We start from the raw sequence: 13375 nt of genomic DNA, 5'->3' as shown, positions 1-13375 counted from the left end.
TTGTGTTCAATCACGGCCCTTCTGATTGTGTGTCATCCAGACCTTTGTGATTGTGTGCACTCCAAATCTTTCTGATTGTGTTCAATCACGGCCCTTCTGATTGTGTGTCATCCAGACCATTGTGATTGTGTGCACTCCAAATCTTTCTGATTGTGTTCAATCACGGCCCTTCTGATTGTGTGTCATCCAGACCTTTGTGATTGTGTGCAGTCCAAATCTTTCTGATTGTGTGCAATACAGACTTTTCTGATTGTATGTAATCCAGGCCTTTCTGATTGTGTGCACTCTAAATCTTCCTGCTTCTGTGCAGTCCTGACCTTTCTGAGTTCCAACTGATAGCTGTCGTTGATTCACAAAGGTCAGGTGTAGAAAGAACGTGTATTCAGTCCTTTTTACTTTAAAGTAAATTGATGGGAATCGAACAATGGAGATCCATGTATGACTGATGTCTCAAGGGCAAACTACAATGAGGATCGGGTGTGTGTTCAGGTTGATTATATGTGATCAAGACTAATAGTTTGTGTAATTGTGACCTGACTGATTGTGGGTAATCGTGAGCAGACTGATTGTGGGTAATTGTGAGCAGACTGATTGTGGGTAATCGTGACCTGACTGATTGTGTGTAATCGTGACCTGACTGATTGTGTGTAATCGTAACTTGACTGATTGTGGGTTATTGTGACCTGACTGATTGTGTGTAATCGTGACCTGACTGATTGTGGGTACTCGAGAGCTGATTGATTCTGGGTAATTGTGACCTGACTGATTGTGTGTAATCGTCACCTGACTGATTGTGTGTAATCGTGACCTGACTGATTGTGTGTAATCGTGACCTGACTGATTGTGTGTAATCGTAACTTGACTGATTGTGGGTAATTGTGACCTGACTGATTGTGTGTAGTCGTCACCTGACTGATTGTGTGTAATCGTCACCTGACTGATTGTGGGTAATCGTGACCTGACTGATTGTGTGTAATCGTGACCTGACTGATTGTGTGTAATCGTCACCTGACTGATTGTGTGTAATCGTGACCTGACTGATTGTGTGTAATCGTCACCTGACTGATTGTGTGTAATCGTAACTTGACTGATTGTGGGTAATCGTGACCTGACTGATTGTGTGTAATCGTGACCTGACTGATTGTGTGTAATCGTGACCTGACTGATTGTGGATAATCGTCACCTGACTGATTGTGTGCAATCGTGATCTGACCGTGTTTCATTGAGATCTGACTGATTGTGGGTAATTGTGACCTGACTGATTGTGTGTAATCGTCACCTGACTGATTGTGTGTAATCGTGACCTGACTGATTGTGTGTAATCGTCACCTGACTGATTGTGTGTAATCGTGACCTGACTGATTGTGTGTAATCGTGACCTGACTGATTGTGTGTAATCGTGACCTGACTGATTGTGTGTAATCGTGACCTGACTGATTGTGTGTAATCGTGACCTTGCTGATTGTGTGTAATCGTGACCTGACTGATTGTGTGTAATCGTGACCTGACTGATTGTGTGTAATCGTGACCTGACTGATTGTGTGTAATCGTCACCTGACTGATTGTGTGTAATCGTCACCTGACTGATTGTGGGTAATCGTCACCTGACTGATTGTGTGTAATCGTCACCTGACTGATTGTGTGTAATCGTCACCTGACTGATTGTGTGCAGTCGTGATCTGACCGTGTTTTATTGAGATCTGAGTGATTGTGGGTACTCGAGAGCTGATTGATTGTGGGTCATAGTGACCGGACTGACTGTTTGATATCATTACCTGATTGTGTAATGGTGATTTGGCGTAACATGCTCGTTAATGCTTTACAATACTTTGTCTAGATTTCCCAATACACATATAGCATTGTACAAATACCAAATTATCCAAAAAATACATGCATAATACATAAAATCTCTTTGACGTCGATAAAAACATTACTCTTATTACATGTGGGCTATTAATAAAATCACCATTCTCTTAATCGAAGAGGGCGATAAGTTTTACAGCAGTTGATTATGAAAACCTGAAGATATAGTTTCTCCAGGAAAATTCATTTATCATGCCCAAACAAAGAATACTATAATGCATAGATATAGAGAAATTGCAGGTTACCACAGGTAACTTATACGCACTAATTTATCTGTGAAGTCTGAGATTATCTTTTTACATTTTATTTCCAGTTGCACAAAATTAATATCAAAATACAACGTGCATTGATGTAACAGTAACTATACGAACCAGTTTCCGTTAAAATACACACATGTATTGGATATTACATGATTTTCTATAAAGCCGACGTTGACGAACGTATTTAATTATCAACATTAATAATATCAGAGCATAAATATATAAGCTGACAGAAAATGTGTTCCAGTACACAAGAGTTACATGGTAACAAACCAATTTCAGGGTTGTTTACCGTTCAGAGTTACTTTTCTTCAATGGACAGAATTACTCAAGACCTTGTTAACGTATGGCTATTGATCCTGTATTTCGAACTGATTGAAATGTACACGCAAATGCTTGTGTGTATATCAGCTCATGGTGGCACGGATCAATGGTTACGTCTTGCATATCACCTTGGTCACGAAATATACAATGTATGTAACATAGGGGTGGCAAGAATAGGCAACATGCACACATCAACATGGCTTGGTTTGTGTTTATCACACAAATAGATCTTTTTATCAAACAGACTAATCGAGTGTACTTCATCCATAATACATGTCGTCAGGTAAACAGATAACGATTTTTGATGTATTTAGAGAACGGTATTTCTTTAACGTGTGCATAATTGATCAAAAGGAAATATGTTATATTGTAGTATATGTCTTTGCGGTATAACCATATTATTACTTTCTTTGTCAAATACTAATTAATAATGCACAAGTCATTTTCAGATGTGTGTCCCTTGATGTTTAACCTTACATTCCATGTACAATACGCCTTGTGCATCTATGGTTCACTCCATGTATAATACGCCTTGTGTATCTATGGTTCACTCCATGTACAATACGCCTTGTGCATCTATGGTTCACTCCATGTACAATACACCTTGTGCATCTATGGTTCACTCCATGCACAATACGCCTTGTGTATCTATGGTTCACTCCATGTACAATACGCCTTGTGCATCTATGGTTCACTCCATGTACAATACACCTTGTGCATCTATGGTTCACTCCATGCACAATACGCCTTGTGCATCTATAGTTCACTCCATGTACAATACGCCTTGTGCATCTATGGTTCACTCCATGTACAATACGCCTTGTGCATCTATGGTTCACTCCATGTATAATACGCCTTGTGCATCTATAGTTCACTCCATGTATAATACGCCTTGTGCATCTATGGTTCACTCCATGTACAATACGCCTTGTGTATCTATGGTTCACTCCATGTATAATACGCCTTGTGCATCTATGGTTCACACCATATACAATACCCCTTGTGCATCTATCATTCACTCCATGTATATTACGCCTGGTGCATCTGTAGCTAATATTAAACCATTATTCTTAGTCAGTGTGTAAAGTATTGGTATCGTGGACATTATCATAAGGAGTGAGTCGGGTTTAAAGCCGCGTAATATAAACAAAAGCATTATGCGTAGTAACATCTTGATGTGGGAAGAGGGACGGTTGGGTAGCCTAGTGGTTAAAGCGTTCGCTCATCACGCCGAAGACCCGGGTTCGATTCCCGACATGGGTACAATGTGCGAAGCCCATTTCTGGTGTCACCCGCCGTGATATTGCTGGAATATTGCTAAAAGCGGCGTAAAACCATAATCACACACTCATTTGGGAAGGTTAAACTAAAGTGATGCATGGCTTTTACCTTTTGCCTAAGGAACGCAACTCTGTAAAGAGCCTTAGAAAACCTTAGGAAGGTACTCAAGAGATCTTGATGTCGCTTTCACATGGCATAACGCAAACTTAGTACTTGACATTCACATTCCGGGTTAGAATAGGTCCCCAGCAACCCATACTTGTCGTACGTGGCGACTATCTCAGTCGGGTGTAACAGACATAATCTGAGATGAGGGGAAGTGAAATGGGGTACGTTGCGGACAAGATTATTGCACTTGTATAGCGATGTGCACGCACGTGTGTGTGTGTGTGTGTGCCTGCGTGCGTGCGTGCATGCGTGCGTGCGTGCGTGTGTGTGCGCGTGCGTGCGTGCGTGCGTGCGTGTGTGTGTGAGTGTGTGTGCTTGCCGATTTGATAGTGCCAGCCCATGTCGCAGTTTTAACACGAACATCCCACTCAGACACAGAAAACTGACTCCGAGCCGAACAGTTCTTGTTTTAGCCCCTTAATGTCGAGCGCCAGGCAAGGTAACATGAAGAACCATTTCTCGGCGTCTTTTGGTATGACGCGGCTGGGGATCGAACCTCCGACCTTTCGGGCGGACGCTCTACCACTATACCACGGAGGCTGTCCAGATATAACCTGTTTTTAAAAACTATCGCCAACCTCAATACTGATTGGAAGGACGAATATGTCCATAGCGCCCATATGGCGTAATGGCCGTCTAATCGGGATCAGACTGTTACCAAATGGGATCTAGCTGAGTGTGTACCATCGCGCCCCGACGGCCTGGATCGCGGTTCCTGTTATCTTCCACTGGTCTGCCGCGCTTAGTTAAATCATATACAAGCTGTCATAATATACATGGAGGTGCATTATTGCTGACAACGGGGCGGTGGGGAAGCCTAGTGGTAAAAGCGTTCACTCGTCACGCCAAAGGCCCGGGTTCGATTCCTTACATGGGTACGCTGTGTGAAGACCATTTCGGGTGTCCACCTCCGCGATATTGCTAGAATATTGCTAAAAGCAGCGTACAACCATAGTCACTATGGTTCCACTGTTGTTTGGAACAGTACTGTTTGTGCTTTTAGTCAACACATGTGTTACAAATATGTTTAAATCAATGACAGGTTAGCGCATGCCTACTGTCCTTAATTGTTAATAAACAAGAATACATGTCTGTACCTTCAACGTTTGTTTGGAGCGATAACATCTATAACAAACTTCTCTGCTGATTGATCTTGGTGAGAACAAATATACTCTCTCTTTACTTTGTGTTTTCATTCGATTTCGATTAACGATGAATAATGTTTTCAAATCAGCCATCCTCGGTCAGGTAGACAGGCGCCCAGTCAAAAGTCTCGCTTCAGTCTCCCACAGAGGATACTATTTCATCCTGACTGCCCGTGGACACATACTCATCAAACGACTTGCCCGATGACATCCCTGTAATTGATTCCATTGTCAAACTTAGGATCAATCATATAAATTTCCCTCCATTAAGAGTGATGGAGCTAGTTCCGGAAACTAATCACAGACTGTTTCCAATATATGATCTCCAATATAACAGGCATACTGTATGATTTCATGTCACAATTGATACCATATAATAACACGTCACAGAGGAAGTCCTACACTCCCCACACCTAGAACAATGTCATTAGTGTGACTTAATGTGTCAGCGACAGGAAATGTGTAGAATGGATTCACCAGCACGATTATCTGCGAAATGAACACTAAAAGAGCAATTACTATTAAATCGGGATCTAATTACAAGCTTTTACCCGTTCCCTAGCATGACATGCAAATCTCGTATCCACGTTGAAGCAACGGCTTTGTAGAAGAGTGATAGCGTTGTCTTATTGATTTCCCGGATTGTCCCAGAAGCTGTTAGCGAGATCGGAAGTTAACGATAATAGCGACACTCATTTCATATGGAGAGATGCAATTACAAACACATAAATACAGGTGGTGTAATCAATAATCCTCGTTCTCAACCAGGGGAGTGACCCAAGTTTGTCGTTTGGATGGCCCAAAAGGGGATTAGTGGGTCACAATGTCGACTTCGAATCTCACAGTTCTTGACATGTTTCCCGAATCCAGTGATTCTTTGGTAGAAGCATCTTCCGGAGGAAAGGGCGTTAACTGACTATAAAAGTCCAGTTCCCACCCTTGCCGAACTAGGCGGGTATTCTGGAGTTATATTTTGGCTGGACTAACGAGTCTATGCATAGTCCAATCAAAATCGCGTAACGAACAACACGGATTTCAACGTGCAGATTTCGGTCGACTGCAGGATTTGCAAAGCATGGGTATCGCCAATTGAACGTCGACACATATTGTCCAATTTTTTCATGTTTTTAATCATGCTACCCTAGTGATATGATGCACTTCGCATCCCCCGTTTTATTACAATATAGATCTTGATTATCGCTCAGATCGTTCTGACTGGGCGCCGTCATTTGGTTTTAAGCAAATGCAAGTGATATGAGAGATGGAATCTGATTAGTCAATAGGAGGGTCACAGAAGGGACATAACTCGTAGTAACCTTTGGTGGCGCTACGGTCGAGGCTGGAAATTCCAGCCTTGTTCGGCAAGGGCGGGAATTAAACTTTTGTCGTCACTCCCTTGCTTCGGGAAGATTGGTTAAAGTCCCTGTGCTACATACAGTAAGCCGAGAGATCTGTTGCAGGTAGTTACAGTGTGTGACCTTGTTGACAGGGTGCAATCTTCCGGACGGTTGGCATAAATGCTTACAACTGCAACAGCGACACGGATTAAAGCCCAGACAGTATTACTAGCAGATCGCTATGATGTAGCCTTAACACTGCTGACAACACCATCGGATCTCTTACGTCATGACAACGAAAAAGGGCGTAAGCTTCATTTGTCCCCCAATCTCATTAAATTCAGATCTTAGTTCTCGCTACCGCTGAACAAAGATCTGAGGACATCCCATTACGGGTCACTCATTAAAATCAGATCTTAGTTCTCGCTACCGCTGAACAAAGATCTGAGGACATCCCATTGCGGGTCACGTCAGAACGACCTTTCATCACACCAGTCAAAGCTTCGCTTACCAGATCATGAAAGTGACAGTCGGAATATTAATGTTTTCTAATCATGCAACCTCGAAAATGTTAAGAGGGTTATTCCGAACGAGAGTTACGGCCCGTACGACTGAATCCGTCAAAATTATCGTCTATCACTTGCATCCGTGGGATAATCATTTGAACGGAGGAGGCGTTGCACAGTAATTCGGAAGCACTGCCATACAATCTCAGCCATATATTAGACATTCCGGAATGTTCGTTTGTTCAGTTTTCAAAATTTTAATCGAGAACTGTGTCAACACATTTTTCAAGCGTAGTCTGAAATTCAAGTCGCCAGGTTGAAACGAGTGCCGTAAAGCTCGAGAAAGCTGCTTTCTAATTGGCTGATGTCGACTTCTTAATAGTCCTTTCAGTGGTCGGTCAAAGTTCCCGAAAGGCCGTTCTGACGTGACACGTAATGGGATGTTCTCAGATCTTTGTTTAGCGATAACGAGAACTAGGATCGGATTTTAATGAGATTGTTTGTCCCCTGGCTTGTTTGTGTGTTGTTTGACGTCGGAGAAATATTTTAGTTGTATGACGGCGGCCTGTACATGACAGACCAGACAAAACAGTGATTAATATTATGAGCAGCGTCCCAAGCGATGACTCGCTTCAAATGAGTGAGTATGGGTTTACGCCGTTTTTAGTAATATTCCAGCAACAGCACGGCACAGGACACACACATGGGCTTCACACATTGGATCCATATGGGGAATCGAACCCGGGTCTTCGGCGTGACAAGCGAAGACTTTAACCACTAGGCTACCCGACCACCCCTTTCGGCTACTGAGCCTTATCACACGATCCGTTTAGCCAGCTCTTATTAAACATCGATGGCTGGGATTTGATCAGCTGTTTTAAATGTTCATGTTATTAGGGATGACTACAGTAGTTTCTTAATTCTGAATTCATTTATTGATTAGATTATTGAAATACATTTGATACAATAGTCATGGCGTTTTACAAAAAAATAACTTATTTATAAATTATGCATTTGGTCGATTTAGTCATATCCTGATTATGCGACACGCCTGAGGCAATTGGAATCCATACTCTGCTCTGGATTCTGCCCTTGGGATAATGTGAAACTATTATTTGTCTGTCACAACCATACATCGGCACAGGTAAGTAGCGAAGGACAATAGCGGTTTAGCGTTTTAGCGTTATAGTGCCGCAGTCGACGAGGACAATTGACATGTCCACAATGTTGAGCAGATGCCTCAAATAGACTGAGCGTTAAATGTTAATCAAGCGATCATCAACTTTCAAACAACAAAACAAGCAATGCCAGTCGATATTAGGATTGATTAAACATAATTCCTAGGGAACAGTATTTAAATTCGTTGTTTTATTACATAACCATGACAACAGCCGTGTCCATGTCGCAAAGATTCAGCTGTAAAATAGTCATTCCGTGATCCTACATTGTCAGTAATGAATTACCGGCTTTCATAGAACTCCGCACACCAGTAGTTGTCTTTAGCTCTCAGCAAACCCAACAGCAGAGCAAGAAAATAAATATTTCAAACCTGACTGCGAGAAAATCAATCGAAATAAGGGTCAATTATTCGTGTAATGTACTACATCTGGTGTAAATTGCAATCAATCGCATTGATTTCTGCATCCCTAAAGCAATGGCTGCTTCTTGCTATGCCAATTTCAATTATATGTTTCAACATTCATTGTTCGTGTTAATTATGCGGGTGTGTCGAATTACATATGAAACAGTACGAACAGTAAACAGAAACATCGTTAATTCGGATCGTCCGTCCCCATGGAAATCATAGGAATTAACAGATTTCTTCACATAGAAGTAATGCTGTTTTAATAATACATATAAACGTCCCGTTGTAATCACGGGACGAAGGATTAACAGGGGTTCCTTGTATTGAAGAAATAAACGTTGAGTGGGAATTGTTTATCGTGTAATAAAACACTGAAGGGGGAATAAATCATGACGGGCGCAGCCTCGAGTAGATTATTATCCCTGCAGTGTTTTATTGTACGATAAACATCTCCCACTCATCATTTATTTCTATAGTTATATGCGATATCAACATTATGTAACGCCTCTTTAAAGATCTATAACAATGTACAAGCCTAAAAAATATTTCAATGATGATGACTACCTGAATACAGTAGGACCTAGGATATGTCGGACAAGTCCATTTTATAAAAGGGTGAGTTAAGTTTGGGATTTCCCGGATATGCTCACACTGCCCTCTCAAACATTACGTCGTCCAATATATGACGTCATCAAGTTGCGAAGCATGTTCGAATTTCCAGAAATGATAGATCGATGTTTTATCGTGAAATAAACCACATCGCGTAGCTGTTTTGTAGCTGTACATAAGAGATAGCTACGCGATAAATTGCAAAGAACAATGTTTATATTGTTGGGATTCTCATTGCCGGGGCTTGTGTGTTTCAATCGATTCAGGATTTCCTCCCACATCAACCTGGCACACTGCAACATAACTAAAATACTGTTCAAATTGGCGTCACTCACTCACTCACTCACTCTCTCTCACTCACTCACTCACTCGCCGGGTTTTGGTAACGGTAGTCCTACAATACCCATGAATGCTGGGTTGGTGTACCCTGTTAGACGTGTAGTTATTAATTTAAATTATTAACAGTATTGTTCGTCATACTTACATTTCAAGCCATATCAATTTACTAAAATTCGTTGAGTGATCATGAAAACAGGTATCAGTGATACGTCTTTCAAATGACATGATTGGTATATGACATTCTCAACCGCAAAAAGGAACGAAGGTGTCCATAAAATGCGTTAAGACCATAAAGATATGTTAAGGCCGTAGTTAACTTTTTTTGACAGGGGGGTGGGGGGTGGGGGGTTCAAATAAAACTGTTTTCTATAACTAATCCGGGGGGGGGGGGGGGGGGGGGGCAACTGTGGCTACGGCGCTGTATGTAGATACAGGGAAATAATTTCATAACTTATGGGCATGGATTGCTGGATGACAACCATTTGTGTTTATTGAAAAATCCCCCCGAAAACAGAGTACCCCAAACAGAAAATGACGGTGTCAGTCGTGTCCATCAATAGCGTGTGTGGTCTCCGTTAGCTGCGATACAGGCCACACATCGCCGTCTCATTGAGTCTTTGGAAGAAGGCTTAAAGGAATCCCGTTCCATCCCCGCACCAAAAAGGCTTCCTGTTCCTGAAGTGAATGTGGCCCGCAGACGTCTCACAATCTCGCCCCAAAAATGGTCTAATGGCGCCATGTCCGATGACAAAGACGGCCAGGGCATTATAGGAATGTTATTCACTCTGAGGAGGTCCATAGAGACCCGTGCTGTATGGGGACGAGCGTTGTCCTGCTCAAAGACCTGGAGCTGAGGTTGACCCAGGAAACGATGCCAGACGTGATTACGAAGAACGTCATCCCTGTACACGACATCGATCACACGCTGACGGAACACATGAAAACACTTTATGTTTATCTCAATTCAACCATGGTTAGAATAGGTCTTCAGTAACCTTGTCATTAGAGGCGACTAAGGGGATCCAGTGGTCAGCCTCGCCAACTGGGTTGAGGCATGTCATCGTATCCCAGTTGTGTGGATCGATGCTCATGATATCAATCACTGGGTGATCTGGCCCAGACTCGGTTATTTACGGACCGCTGTCATACGGCTGGTATATTGCTGAGTACGGCGTTAAACAACAAACAAATAGATGTACTGGATGTGGTCATGCTCGATGACTTGACCCGGGGGACATGGCTCATACCACCTATCACTGGTTTGTCTGGTCCACATTCGATTTATTTGCAGGCCGCAGTCATATACCTGAATATTGTTGATTGTACAAAAAAACAACAACAACACACCGCCAATTCTGTAATCAATACAATGGCATCAAGAATAACAGCTAAATTGCAGCAACACACATGTATTTTGTCAGAAATTGCATGTGATGTCTTTGAAAAAAGGCTTTTAAATAATATTCATAAACATATCAAACTAATACATTAAATTGCCATGAATAATTAGATTAAATATGGTATAACTAACATATAACATTTGAAAAAGAAAACCCTGGTTACGCTGAATGCCTTATACATATTTCAGTCGAGTAATAGAACGTTATATGTATACACACGGGGCCAACCGCTGAACTGACTGCTTCACACACTCGCTGTTACTAACATAATAAATTGTGCCAATCGCTGAATCCATAGCACCGATCCGATCAATAGATCGATAGCAGTTGAGTGGCATGTTGTGACGTCATAATACCTATTTCTCGACCTTGGCAATTGCCTGGAAGTTGGGGAAATGCTTATGAGAAAACGATTGATTGGTTTCAGGCGCAATGCGTGAGAATAAAACGGTCATCTGGTCCGGATCAAATATTGGTAAAAGTATGTTGTCTAACTGTGTTGATAGCTTTCAACACCCTACTTATTCACGGCCTTTGCACAGTTCTGAGGCCTATGAGCGGCGTACTCTAAAACGTCGTTTGTAGGCTCTTGAGTGCATTACTTGATGTGCGTTGTATTGATTAAATATAGTTGTACACAGTTTCGTTTTTTATCAACCACGACTTAGGTTACGTCTATTGTGTTTTCTTTGTAATCTTGATTTAGATGGTATGCATAATGGACAAGTTAAACGTAAGTTTTCAAGGCATGCGTGTGCTTCGTGTTTTACTGAAGGGTCTGAAAAGGGGTTGCAACGATGTCAGCTTATATGGTGTGTCACTGTCTTAGTGATTCAGCCGTCTTTGAAGAATGCTTGTGTTTGTTTTCGTTATCTTTAACCCCAAAGCACGAGTGAGTGAATGAGTTCATTGCTTGTTAAACGCGGTGCGTTTTGTTTTAACAAACGTTTGGGCAGCGCTTCAAAGCAGTATACGTACGTGTCGATTATTACAAAAAGACGAAATTTGTTCAAGAAATAAAATAGGAAAATATGATTTCACTTGAATAGTGAGTGAGTATGGTTTTTACGCCGTTTTTAGCAATATTCCAGCGATATCACGGCAGGGGACAACACAAATGGGCTTCGAACCCGGGTCTTCAGTGTGACGAGCGAACGCCTTAACCACTAGGCTACCACATCGCCCCTTCACTTGAATAAACGCAATCTTGTCGATCTTAGGAGGATGTGCAGGGGGATTTCATTTGATTGCAACTCCGCTGATCGTTATTTCTTCAGCAAAGACTGTATTTGTCAAACCATGTGTTTGAGGGTTTTCACAAATCGTCGGAGCAGCAAGAGGTAAACATCGCTTTCGTGCGATGTTCTTTGCTGTCGACGCGCTGCGCTGCACTGCCAACGCGCTGGTTTAGTGTGGCCTTTACCCTTGTTTTAAGATAATCAACCACAATTAACGCAGCGAGCAGCGACAGAGCAACGGCATTAAATATCCAATTCCCTTCATCTGATTTACCCACTTAACTAGAAATAAAGGAGACCAGTGAAACCACCTCATCTGTTTCATATCTAGATCAATGCGTGAAGAGACAGAGTGACACAAGACTGTATGAAAAGAGGGATGACTTCAACTTTCCAATGGTCAACTTTCCCTTTCTGTTCATCCATTTGGTGAAATGTTTTTACATTTAGCAACTTTTGAGGTACAATCAAGCATGCTCCTTCTACAGTGATTTCAAAGAATACTTTCAGAGAGTTTTATGGCAGACATATGAAGCACATTTCCAAAGTTGACACATCAGTGACAAGAAATATGTTCGATGCAGTTCCCTCTTTTGACTATACGTTCTCGTGTTCTTCCAGGTGAACAATTGATTTTTTTGTGTGATGGGTAACAACGGTATGCCAGGATACGCCCACCTTTTCACGAACACCTGGTATCCTCATTACATGATCGTGATTAATAAATACTAGTCCTGCACCATGACTTGGAATATATTTATTTTATGAAAAAACATAACTTAGAAACGCATACAAAAGCAAGTCTAGCCAGCTCTAGCTAGCTCTTTTATATTTTTAGAGTCAAGAGGTGAGGTGAAATGGGGTTTAACGTCGCGTCAACATATAAGCGACTTTAGAGTCAAAAAGGATAATGTGTAATATAAGATTTCATACACTAAATGTTAGTCTACATAAACAAATACTCTTACATATGACGTACAATTGACTCTGCTTTTGGCAGAGATTTCTTATGAATATGGAAAGGGTTTTTTTTTTTGCTTCTTTTACGGTTTGTTTCAGTCGGCATGTTAAAGTCATTTAAAAGAATTTGTGGATACCCATTGGTTGATACAGTTACAAAACACTATGTATTTAGCTCGCCAAGGCTCGCTAAATACAATGTTTATTCCTAATACAGGATATTTACCATCCCCAAATAGATAGATATGTACATGTCGACTTGACGGAAAACTGCTGGATGTGACATAAAACAATAGCCCCATACGCCTGTGGCACCTTGGAACACTAAACCAACCCATTACCTGTCTTCAGATGAAATGA

The sequence above is a fragment of the Haliotis cracherodii genome, unplaced genomic scaffold (genome assembly GCF_022045235.1).
Source record: "Haliotis cracherodii isolate W230 unplaced genomic scaffold, xgHalCrac1.p SCAF_11, whole genome shotgun sequence".
In the NCBI taxonomy this organism is placed as follows: Eukaryota; Metazoa; Mollusca; class Gastropoda; order Lepetellida; family Haliotidae; genus Haliotis; species Haliotis cracherodii.
The sequence above is the reverse complement of the archived record's forward strand: the minus strand, read 5'-3'. Positions refer to the sequence as shown.